Here is a 12,080-nt window from a genome sequence, read left to right as displayed (position 1 = left end):
TGCCTAAGAGTGGGATTGCTGGGTCTTGTGGTAAACTGATTCCCATTTTCCTAAGGAATCTCTATACAGATTTCCATAATGGCTGTATGAGTTGGCATTCCAATCAGGAGTGGAGGAGTGTTCTCCTTTCTCCACATCCTCTCCAGCATAACTGCCATTGGTGTTTTTGATTTTAGCCATTCTGACAGGAGTAAGATGGTATCTCAGAATTGTTTTGATTTGCATTTTCCTGATTGCTAGTGATGTTGAGTACTTTCACAAGCATCTCTCAGTCATTTTAGACTCCTCTATTGAGAATTCTCTGCTTAATTATGTAGACCACTTTTTATGTCTTTTTTTCATTTTTTGTATTTCTTTATTTTATTTTTTAAATTTAAATTTAAATTAGAAACAAGGTTGCTTCACATGTCAATCCCAGGTTCCTCTCCCTTTACTTTCCTTCCTTCCTCACCCTCCCACCAACCCCCCTATTTTCCCTCCATTCCCCAGGGAGGGTGAGGCCCTCCATGGGGGTGTCCATAGTCTGTCATTTCATCCAGAGCAGGGCCTAGACCCTCCCCCAAGAGTCCAGGGTGAGTGTTCATCTCTCATTGTTGGATGGGTGCCCAAAGTCCATTTATATACCCAGGATAAATACTTATCTATTACCCAAGGCCCAATAGATTACCTAGGCCTCCTCACTGACACCCACAATCAGGGGGTCTTGATCAGTTCCATGCTGGATTCTCAGGCATCAGTCTGGGATTCAAGAGCTAACCCTGGTCAGGTCAGCTGTTTATCAGGGTTAAACCAGCCCAGTCTTAACCCCTTTGGTCATCCATCCTCCCTCTCTGTCACTGGATTTCTTGAGTTCAGCTCAGTGTTTAGCTGTGGGAGTCTGCCACTGCTTCCATCAGCCATTGAATGAAGGTTCTTTTTCCCAGACTCTCTGGCCATGGGAGTGTAGGCTGGCCCTCCCCAGATCTATGTCTAAAATCAATATATGAGAGAGTACATGCCATGTTTCTCTTTTTGTGACTGGGTTACTGTTAAGAGAAGCTTTTTCTTTGCTAGCCTCTTTGGTTTATCCCCCGCCAGCTGCCTGGGCTCTGCTGCATTGAAGTCCCCAAATAAACACACAGGAGGCTATATTAATTATGAAGCTGTTGGCCTTGCTTGTTTCTTACTGGCTAGCTCTGACTTAAGGAATTACCCCATAATTGTTAATCTAAGTATGTCTCTTACCGGAGAATAGTTCCGGGCTCCTACCCCATTGCGTTACATGTTAACTCTCCTGTGTTTCTCCTTCCCTGAATCCTCCTGGACTCCTAGCCCCACCTATCTAGATTCCTGTTGGCTCAACAGTACTTTATTGACAAATAACAGGCAAATAACAGGACTTCCCCAACATCTCCTCTTTTCTGTTTAAACAAAAGAAAGGTCTTAACTTTAACATAGTCAAATTATATACAACAGAACAGTTATTAAGTAAGAACACAGTTACAACATTTTGTCTATTAACATTTAGCAAGATTTAAAGAAAATATCATCCATCTCATTCTAGTGAGTCCAAAGTTCTATATTTAGCTTATCTTTTATCATAACTAAGGAAAACTATAATTATAACTATCTGTCTTCAACTCCATCAAAGACCACAGAAGGATAATATGTAAACACTAGGATTGACAGAGATATCTTACTGCCTGGACAGTCACCCAAAGTTCCTCTGTAATGTTGGGGCATCCATCTTCAGCCCATAGGCCACAATGTGTCTGGAACACTTCTCAGCAAAGCAGGAAATTTCAAACTGTCCATCTGTATTGGCAATCTGTCAGTCATTTCTCTGTGTCCTGCAGAAAGTCTCGTAGATTCTTCATGAAGCAGGAACCCTGTAAGACTGAGTTCAGCAGTCACTTTCCTGTAGGTCCTGCATGTCCAGATTACACAGTAACAGTCAAACAGTCTAGGTAAGAGCAGTTTCTTGCCCAAATGGCTAATCTTGCCATGTTGAAAGCAAACTCCATAATGAGTTTCTTCGATGTCCATCTCAGACATAATTGGTGCTGCCAGGAGCAGACATTTCTCATTGTCAATAAAAACCCTAAACCATTTTAAATGCCATTTTCTGAAGGTCTTTGAGAGGTTTGAAGAGTATCTATCTGTCTCAAATACATCTCTATATATCTAGAAAACCTAACTTACATAACTATAAGTTCTGACTATTATAAGTAACTATCTATAGTCTGTATTTAATTATGTATTATTTTTTAAAAGATCAGTATAAGCACAATACTTAAAATCAAGAGGAGAAATATACACATCACAAAATTGACCTTGAATTTGTATCAATAAATGAAAAACCATACCCATAACATAATTCCCCTTTTTATCATTAACAAGAGATCGGCTGTGATCATTAGCCAATTATAAACAATCCCATTTAAATGAAAACAAAGATTTATAAACAAGATGGGAATTAGGACGTCGCTCATTCCAAACTGCTTCGTGCTGGAAGGGGGCGCTGTTTATATCATGGGGATCATGACAAAACTCAGAAACCTGTATAAGTCCTTATTTTCGTGGTCTTTAAAGCTCCATCATCTTAGCTGTTTCAGTTGTTGGAACACCTGGTCCACTGCTTCTGGGGGTCTTGGTTCGTCAAACCACAGAAGCCTGAAAGGAATCCTCAGCTTTTCATTTTCTGTAGAAACATAAATAAAAACTCCTTTTCCAAGTAACATATCCTTATACTTAAATTTTGAAGTCAAGGTATTTTCAAAAGATATAAGTTGAAATAATTTAGCAGCATTTATAAGCAAGTGTACTTTATCAGTTGTTCGTTCGTTAGCAATGAAAAAACTGAAAAACATAATAGTATACATTATTCAGACTCTCTGTGTATTTTCCATCTTTACGTGGCTTATTTATTTATCTATTATTACTTTATTTCTTTTACTTTTATTTATTTTTCTCTGAGACAGGATTTCTCTTTGGAAATCTGCCTGCCTCTTCCTCTGGATTAAATCCTACCGGCGTGCACCACCACAACGCTGGCTTTTGTATTTATTTACCAGTTTGCCGTTTCATTTTCTCTCTCAATCTCACATATATTTTTAAACACACTGTAAACCTTTAGAGGTTTTTCTTCATCCAAGTCTGACTTTACTGTAAATCTTTATGTTTTTCTGGCCACGTGTCTTATCTGTAAAACCGCGGCTGTTTTAAACTGCGGTTTCCAAGATGGCGGGCGTAAGCATGATTCCATCTTACGGCCTCAGTCCATGCTGACATCTAGCAAAAGCTGCCACTTCCAGCTGTACGTACACACCTTTCAATCGTTAGCAGAGTCTCTTAAAACAACCTTGCTGGTTGTTTTTTTTTCCTTTTATGCCGAGTCAGGAAGACTCCGGTAAGCGAGCCACGTGAATCTCGTCTTGTCACTAGGAAAACAGAGCACACCTGAGAAAATGCTGCTACCAAATATCTGTGCTTCTCTCCATTCTTCTGTTTCTAAAATTCCTTTAAAGCTTTTGTTATTTTGCGTGGAAATTCAATCCCGCTCCTGACAACCATTCTGTTATGGGCGGCTTTCCTTGCTAGCTGCTTTGGTTTATCCCCTGCCAGCCGCCTGGGCTCTGCTGCATTGAAGTCCCCAAATAAACACACAGGAGGCTATATGAATTATGAAGCTGTTGGCCTTGCTTGTTTCTTACTGGCTAGCTCTGACTTAAGTAATTACCCCATAATTGTTAATCTAAGTATGTCTCTTACTGGAGAATAGTTCTGGGCTCCTACCCCATTGCGTTACATGTTGACTCTCCTGTGTTTCTCCTTCCCAGAGTCCTCCTGGACTCCTAGCCCCACCTATCTAGATTCCTGTTGGCTCAACAGTACTTTATTGACAAATAACAGGCAAATAACAGGACTTCCCCAACAGGTTACCTCACTCAGGATAGTTTCTTCTAGTGCCATCCATTTGTCTGTGAATTTAAGGATTCCATTGTTTTTTCTGCTGAATAGTACCCTTGAATGAATTGGTACAGGAGACAGCTTCCTGAACATAACACCAATAGCATAGACAGTGAGAGCAACAATTAATAAATGGGACCTCCTAAAATCTAGAAGCTTCTGTAAGGCAAAGGACACAGTCAGCAAGATAAAAAGGCAGCCCACAGAATGGGAAAAGGTATTCACTAACCCCACATGTGACATCTTCATTAAGTTGCTTTTAAGGTCATTTGCATTGGGATGTTCACGACTTGTTGGTTTAGAAAGCCTAGACTATGTTGGTGTCATATCACAGTTTAAATTGTTGAATATGTTCTTATGCTCTCATCATCCCATCTCTTCTTCCAGTGGTCCAGTGGGTGTAGGTGGGGGTCTCTTCTGGTGGGTGCTGGGTCAAGGCTAGGATGGCTGCAGCTTTTTCTGTGGGTATTGGGCTGCCTCCCTATCTCTGGGGATTCTGTGGTAGGATGAGGCTATGTACCATAGTCATGAGCATCTAATTTGGGATGGGAAGGGGCCCGAAGAAGGCCAAGAATTCACCTCTCTCAGTGCATGCAAGGCCAAGGAACCAATGTAGGAACCTGTTTGGGCTGCTAGCAGGTCTCTGCGGATTTGGCAGCAATGTACCCTGGCTACTGACATCCAGCAAAGGAATAGAATGGGACATGAGAAGGCAAGGTTCATACCTCTCCACGTGGGTATGTGGCGAAGGCTATGATGGTGGCAACTTATCATAAAACTTTAATGTTAAGGTCATTTATTTGTATTTTTAGCTTTGGTGTTTGATCATTTATAGCAGCCTGCAAAAAATATTTGTTTTTGGTCTCTGTTTATTATTTTTTTGTTTATCTACTAATGGTGTTCTGTCCGTGATTGTACCCAGAACAGTGCTGTTTTTAATAACAGGCATTAAATATTTTAATTGATAAGTGAGTGAGTTTTTCAAGTGGTCACAGGAAATGATGGAATGAAATTTGTTATTGGTGCTGCAGGAGGCACCTTTGCATATTTCCAAACAGCAGAGAGTTACTTTGCTTGTCCCTTGTTGATCTGCATTCCTTAGTCCAATACTGAACTTTTCCATTCTTTCGGCATACTCCAGAATGTGGGGACTTCTGTTTTGATTATCTCTAAAAAACATGCATTGTTTCCAGGACTGTGTTGACTACAATCCATTTTAAATTGGCCTTGACTGCCATAATAAACTTCTGATTTTCAGAGTTTTCTTAAAATTTTTAGAATAATTTTTCTATCAGACTAACATCATAAATATGAGATCTTATATCAAGTGTATTTCTAAGCCATTCCTCTTGCCTTTAAAGGCCTAATCACCCTGTTGATTTTAAACTATCATTTTAAACAGCCAGATTTGGTTAGTATTCATGTGACTTTTGAATCTGATACTATTCTATTTACAGTTTAAGTCAATATCTATAAAATATCAGTGAAGGCTTCTTTGGGGTCTTGTGTAATTTTAGTAAATGTCTCCAATATCTTTCTTGATTCTTCAACTTGTCCCATACATTTAAAGCTGCAAAATGACATTGCTCCATGGTGTGTTCATCAAATTCAATTTATCTTTGTAACCCAGCTTGTTGTCCTTTGCCTAGGATTGGTCTTGTTAAATATTAATGCTAGTAATTATTTTTCTATAGCCCTAGCTTCTTTTTATACCATGTTTGCCATTGCAACTGAGGACCAGCTTCTAATATTGCTGTTGTGGGGGACGGATTATTCTGTTTTGAGTTGCCCAGAATTTAACAGTTGCTTCACACAGGTTGAGTGTATATTATATGAAACAATCACATTCTTAAACCTTGTCAAATTAGATATTTCTATAGGATGAACTTCTTGATAATCTACCATGTCTTGATAGTTCATATATAGTAACTGGATAAGCTAAGATTGAATTTCTAACAACTGTGGTTCATCACTTTTCAGTTTCATCATGAAATATTGTGGTAGGTTCTTGCCTAAACTCTTTTGTCTCTAAATACTTTCATTTAAGTCTTTCTAAAGTTTGAATATTTTCAATTACCTTTTCATATTTGGCACCAAAAGCTTATTTGACTATTAAGGATAAAATATGCATTACTAGACTGGTAGTAATTATAATTAGTATTATGTCATTATCAGTGAAGTCATTTATTTTTTCCTTCATTTGCTTCTATTTTCAAGTTACCCAAAGTACCAGTAAACTGTGTCTTAATGACATGTATTATGATATTTCCTATCCTTAATATGGGAAAGATTTTTTTCTTTTAATATAACTTAATTCTCTCCTTGAAGACGTCCCAGTATCTTACCAAATCTGATGTCTTTTCAGTTTGTCCTCACCTGGAATAATTTCTCTATCCATATTGTTGTGCTATGTGTTAGAACATCAATTGTTGTTTTTATTAAATTCCAACCATTTGCTTTTACCCATAAAGTCTTTGTAACTAGATGTTGGGGTGAAAATCTGCTAGGTCCAAGAAGCAGAGAAAGCACATGCCTGATATCTCAGAAAGAGACCTTTATCTTTGCTGTCTCAAACAAAACTTGCTAAACTAAAAGTCTGTCCCTTTTACTTCCTGGACCTCTCTGTAAATGTACTCATGACTCCCTCTTACTCTCTAGTTTTTTCCTTGTCAACTGTGCTTGCTCTACCTCTTGACCTGTTGTTGACTTTATTTAATCCTGTTTACAATATTCAAACAGAAAGCTCTTGGATTAAAAACAGGTGCTAGGGTAAACCAATCCACAACTATTCCAGTAGTTGAGGCAAACTCAGTGTTCAAAATGTGATAAACTATCATGAAGCACGTGGTTGTTTGTGTGTCCTAAAATGTGTTTGTATTTGTGTATGTTAATTTGTATAGTTTTGTGTGTTTGTGTGTGTCTGTGTTATGTATGTGCATTTGTGGATGTGTGTTTGTGCTTGTGTGTGTAAATCAGGTTTTCTTTGTTTAGCATATTGTCCTTGACATTCTTTAATGACATTGCATTTGTCTTAAAGAGAGTAAAGATAAAATCACAAAAGATGACATGTAAACAGGTAAGGTGGCTAAGGTTTTTACTGGCAGAATGCAGGATGCTGAGGCAGGAGAATCATAGATTCAAACAGGTCCTGACTACAAAATGAAACTTTTATAAGTAAATAATTAAAATAAAGCAAAGAAGAGAGAAAAATTTAATGCAGTTTTTATACATAGATGGGTACATATGGAATGCTCTCCTTGTTATTTCTGATCCATATATTTTGTGCTTTACTTGTTTTGCTTTGACTAACAATGATATCTTCATGTTTCCCTTGGTTACTCACCTATTAATCCTCCTCCATAGTTGATATCTTAGTTTGGATTTCTATGCTGTGACAAAACACCATGAATAAAGAGCAAGTTGTGGATGAAAATGCTTATTAGGATTATACTTCAGCATCACTGTTCATCACTGAAGGAAGTCACAGCAGGAACTCAAATCAGGGAAGGATCCTAGAAGCAGGAGTTGCAGAGGCCATGGAGAAGAGCTGCCTACTGACTTACTTCCTCTGACTTTTTCAGCCCACCTCTTTCTTTCTTTCTGTCTATCTATCTGTCTGTCTGTCTTTCTTTCTTTCTTTCTTTCTGTACTTGTGTATTTCTTCCTTTCTTCTTTTTATAGAACATATTCATTTAATCAGGTTTTATGTGACTCTGGAAACTTTAAGTAAAGAAGACCCGAAGACATGCAGAAGAATAAGTGTTCTTATTCCTGTAGCTTGAATAATAAAAAAAAACTAGTATTAAAGTATTGGGGCAGATGCTGAATGGTCAGAGAAGTAAAGGATCCAGCCATGAAAGAGACTTCTTACCTCTACCAAGACTCAGACCACAGTGGCCAATCTGTCCTTAGGAATCCTCAGACTGGATGCTTGGAGCTCCTGTATCCTGCCACCTTATATTCCTCTTTCTACCCAGGCATATAAACTTTATCTCCACCTCCCCAGTAATGGGATTAAAAGTATGGTATCACAAGTATTTGGATCAAAGTTATGAGCTTTGTTTTTCTTTAGACTGATTCAATCTTGTGTAGTCCAGGGTAACCTTGAACACACAGATATCATTCTACCTCTCTCTCCCAAGTGCTGGGATTAAATGTGTGGGATACCACTGACTGGCCTCTTAGGCTAACTAGTATGGCTAGCTTTTCACTGTGATCTTCATGGAAGCTTTATTTGTTAAAGCACAAACAAAATATCACTACACATGCCTAGGTTCCGTAAAGGGTGGATATCATGTAAGAATGTGACCAGATGGAAGAGTCTGTAATAGGATGAGGGAGATGATTTCTGAATTCTTCTCAGTCCATCTGTTGAACATAGGACATAGGGAAAGATACTTGCTACCAAGAGTCCTTTGAGACAAAGAAGACAGTGATGGTCAGAGGAACATCTGGTTTCTCATGCTCTTTGAGTCTCCTTCTTGTCAAAGTACTATGCTTTGGGCTTAGCTTCCTTGGCTCCCTACACCTGTTGAGTTCAGTGTACTTCTGTTAAGCTTTTGAAACAATTCACATGTTCTACTCTTATGTAAAATTCTCTTCTTCCTGGATCATCAGCCATTTCTGTGAGGCACACTACATTCTTCTGTTGTTTTGTTGTCAGCCCATAATTTGCTCTTAAACTGCCTGTGGATTGGGGCATGAAATCATTGAGAGCATGTTCTAGTCCCTCATAATCATTTTAACATTGAAGGATACAAGTTTGAACCTGGAAAAATACTGAATCTTGTTTTATAATTGAATCCTTATGTATATGTCTGTTTGCAGATCTTAATAACACTAGTGAAACACAACTTTTTGGCAAGCGCAAGTCATAAAATTGAAAGAAGGAACAATAGGAAAACTGGAAAGAAAATGATGACGATAGTATGAAAACAAAGGAAAAGCAAATGAGGTGTGGAGCAGGACTGAGAAGGAGCAGAGGTCCCTATTCCATCGGCTCACTATCAGATGTATACAGAGAACTTGAAAATTCCAGACACACAAAGCCTATGCATACCATTGGGTAACATGAAGCCTGATTAAAAGAAGTATTAACACCAACACTCTTCAATAGTCCACAAAATAGAAACAAGTAGAACATTGCTAATTCTATTTTTGATGCCATATTTACCATAATATCTAAACTACATTAAGACCAAATGAAGAAATAATTTCTGATATCCTTATGTCCATAGATACAAAAATTCTTAATAAAATACCTGTAAACTTGTAGTGAATTATTTATAACTTATTAAAGTTTGACTTAGAATTCAGAAATGCAAAGTCAGCCTCAAGCTACAGAGATCAGACAGTGCTGATACACACCATAGTTCCAGGAGCCAGAAGCTAGAGGTGGTGATACACAACTTTAATCCTAGAAGTCAAGATTAAGAGGTAGACAGTTCTGCCCTCTGTCAGATGTGGGGCGAATGAATATCTTTTCCCATTCTGTGGGCTGCCTTCTTGTCTTGTTGACTTTATCCTTTGCCTTACAGAACCTTCTAAGTTTCAGGAGGTCCCATGTATTAATTGTTGACCTCAGTGTCTGTGCTCCTGGTATTATATTCAGGAAGTAGTCTTGCACAAATTCATTCAAGGGCACCTCCCATTTTTCTCTTCTAAGAGGTTCAGTGTGGATGGATTTATGTTCAAGTATTTGATCCATTTGGACTTAAAATTTGTGCATGGAAATATATATGAATCTATCTGCAATCTTATTGATTTCAGCATCCAGTTATGCCAGGACCATTTGTTGAAGATGCTTTCTTTTTTCCATTGTATATTTTTAGCTTCCTTGTCAAAGATCAGATGTTCATACATGTATGGGTTAATATTGGGGGTTCAATTTGATTCCATTGGTCTACCTGTCTATTTTTGTGCCAATACCAAGCTGTTATCAGGACAATAGTACTATAACACTAACCCCACATCTGACAGAGGGCTGATTTCTAAAATTTACAAAGAACTCAAGAAGCAAGTATCCAAAACACTAAAGGATCCAATTAAAAAGTGGACTATAGAACTAATAGAGAATTCTCAATAGAGGAGTCTAAAATGGCTGAGAGGCACTTAAGAAAGTGCTCAATATGCCTAACCATCAGAGAATTGCAAATTAAAACAACCCCAAGATACCATCTTACTCCTGTCAGAATGTCTAAAATCACAAACACCTATAATAGTTTATGCTGGAGGGGATGTGGAGAAAGGTGAATACTCCTCCACTGCTGGTGGGAGTGTGAACTCATACAACCAGTTTAGAAATCAGTATGGAGATTCCTCAGGAAAATGGGAATCAGCCTACCACAAGACCCAGCAATCCCACTCTTAGGCATATACCCAAAAGATGTACATTTATACAACGAGGACATCTGTTCCACTGTATTCATAGCAGCATTATTTGTAATAGCCAGAACCTGGAAGCAACTTGTTGCCCCTCAACTGAAGAGTGGATAGAGAAAATGTGGTACATTTACACAATAGAATACTTAATCAGCGAAGAAAAAAAAAGGGAATCTTGATATTTGTAGGCAAATGCATGGCACTAGAAGAAACCATCCTGGGTGAGGGAACCCAGTCACAAAAAGACAAACACGGTATGTACTTTCTCATATATGGATTTCAGACTTGGAACAGGGGAGTGGCAGCCTACAATTCCACTGACAGAGAATCTGGGAAACATAACCTTCATCCAGTGACTGATGGAAGCGTAGGCAGACACCCACAGCTAAACACTGAGCTGAACGTTCAGAACTCAGTGACAGAGACGGAGGACTGATGAGCATAGAAGTCAAGACTGGTTATGTTTAACCCACAGAAACAGCTGACCTGAACAAGGGGGAGCTCTTGATCTCCAGACTGATGACTGGGAATCTAGCATGGGACTGATCTAGAACCCATGACTGTGGGTGTTAGTGAGGAGGCCTGAGCAATATATAAGGACTAGGGTAGTAGATTAGTATTTATTCCTGGCATACAAATGAACTTTGTGTGCCCATCCCACAATGAAAAATGCTCTCTCAGCCTGGACTCTTGTGAGAGGGCCTAGTTCCTTCCCTGGATGAAATGACATACTATGGACACCACCCATCGAGGGCATCACCCTCTCTGGGGAAATGAGTAGGCATTTGTGGAGGGGGCTGTGGAGGGGTTGGTGGAAGGGCATGGGAGAAGGGAAGGGAGAGGGAGAGGGAGCTGGGATTGTCATGTGAAACAACCTTGTTTCTAATTTAAATGAATACATGTACTGATTGAATGTAAATATTACTTTTCACTGGAGCAGGAGGAGCTTGCTGCATTTCTGCAGGGTTTCCCCTTCAGCAGAGTGAAGTAGAAGAAGCAGCATCTTAGGCCAGAGATGAGCAGAACAGGAGAAGAAACTTAGAGCAGTGCTAGAATGTTCCCTTAGTGAAGCCAAATAGATCTCATCTGTGATGGCTCTCTCTAGATGAGGAATAACATTGCTATATCCTTCAGGAAGACCATCATCCACTGTCCCTCAGCTTCAGGTACAGCCTGACTTCCCAACAAGTTAGGATTCTTTTTCATTCTGTGCTATTCTACTGCAAGTGTAGGTATAGCCTGACTCCTGAAAGACAAGTCAGGATGCATTTCCCTCCAGATCTGTATTATTCCATCTCCACCCTCCAGAACTGTCCATTTGTAGCCTCAGGTATAGCCTGACTTCTGACAAGTCAAGAAAGCTTTTGCTAAAGAGCTGTCCTATTGCAGCTACAGGTATAGCCTGCTTTCCCAATGAGTCAGGGTACCTTTCCCTCAATAGCTGTAACACTTCCAAAAAGTCTTTAATGGTCTGTTAGATATGGAAAATGACATTAAGAACATATATGTTCTGTTAAAGTCTACATTTTCTAATATATTTGATGCCCCAGATAAAATGAAGCATCATGCCACAGCAGTAAAGGTATCACAGAGTTATGAAGGTATCAATTCCCAGAACTAATCTATAGGGAGAGATCTTATGTACATAGTGCTGATCACACCCATGTGGGTATGTTCACAGGTACATAGAACATACAGGGGGAGGGGATAAAAAGAGTTTGGGGGAGGAGACTCTTTGAGGTCTGGTTTTC

Source organism: Mesocricetus auratus, unplaced genomic scaffold (assembly GCF_017639785.1).
Source record: "Mesocricetus auratus isolate SY011 unplaced genomic scaffold, BCM_Maur_2.0 Super-Scaffold_100004, whole genome shotgun sequence".
NCBI classification, from domain to species: Eukaryota; Metazoa; Chordata; class Mammalia; order Rodentia; family Cricetidae; genus Mesocricetus; species Mesocricetus auratus.
The sequence above is the reverse complement of the archived record's forward strand: the minus strand, read 5'-3'. Positions refer to the sequence as shown.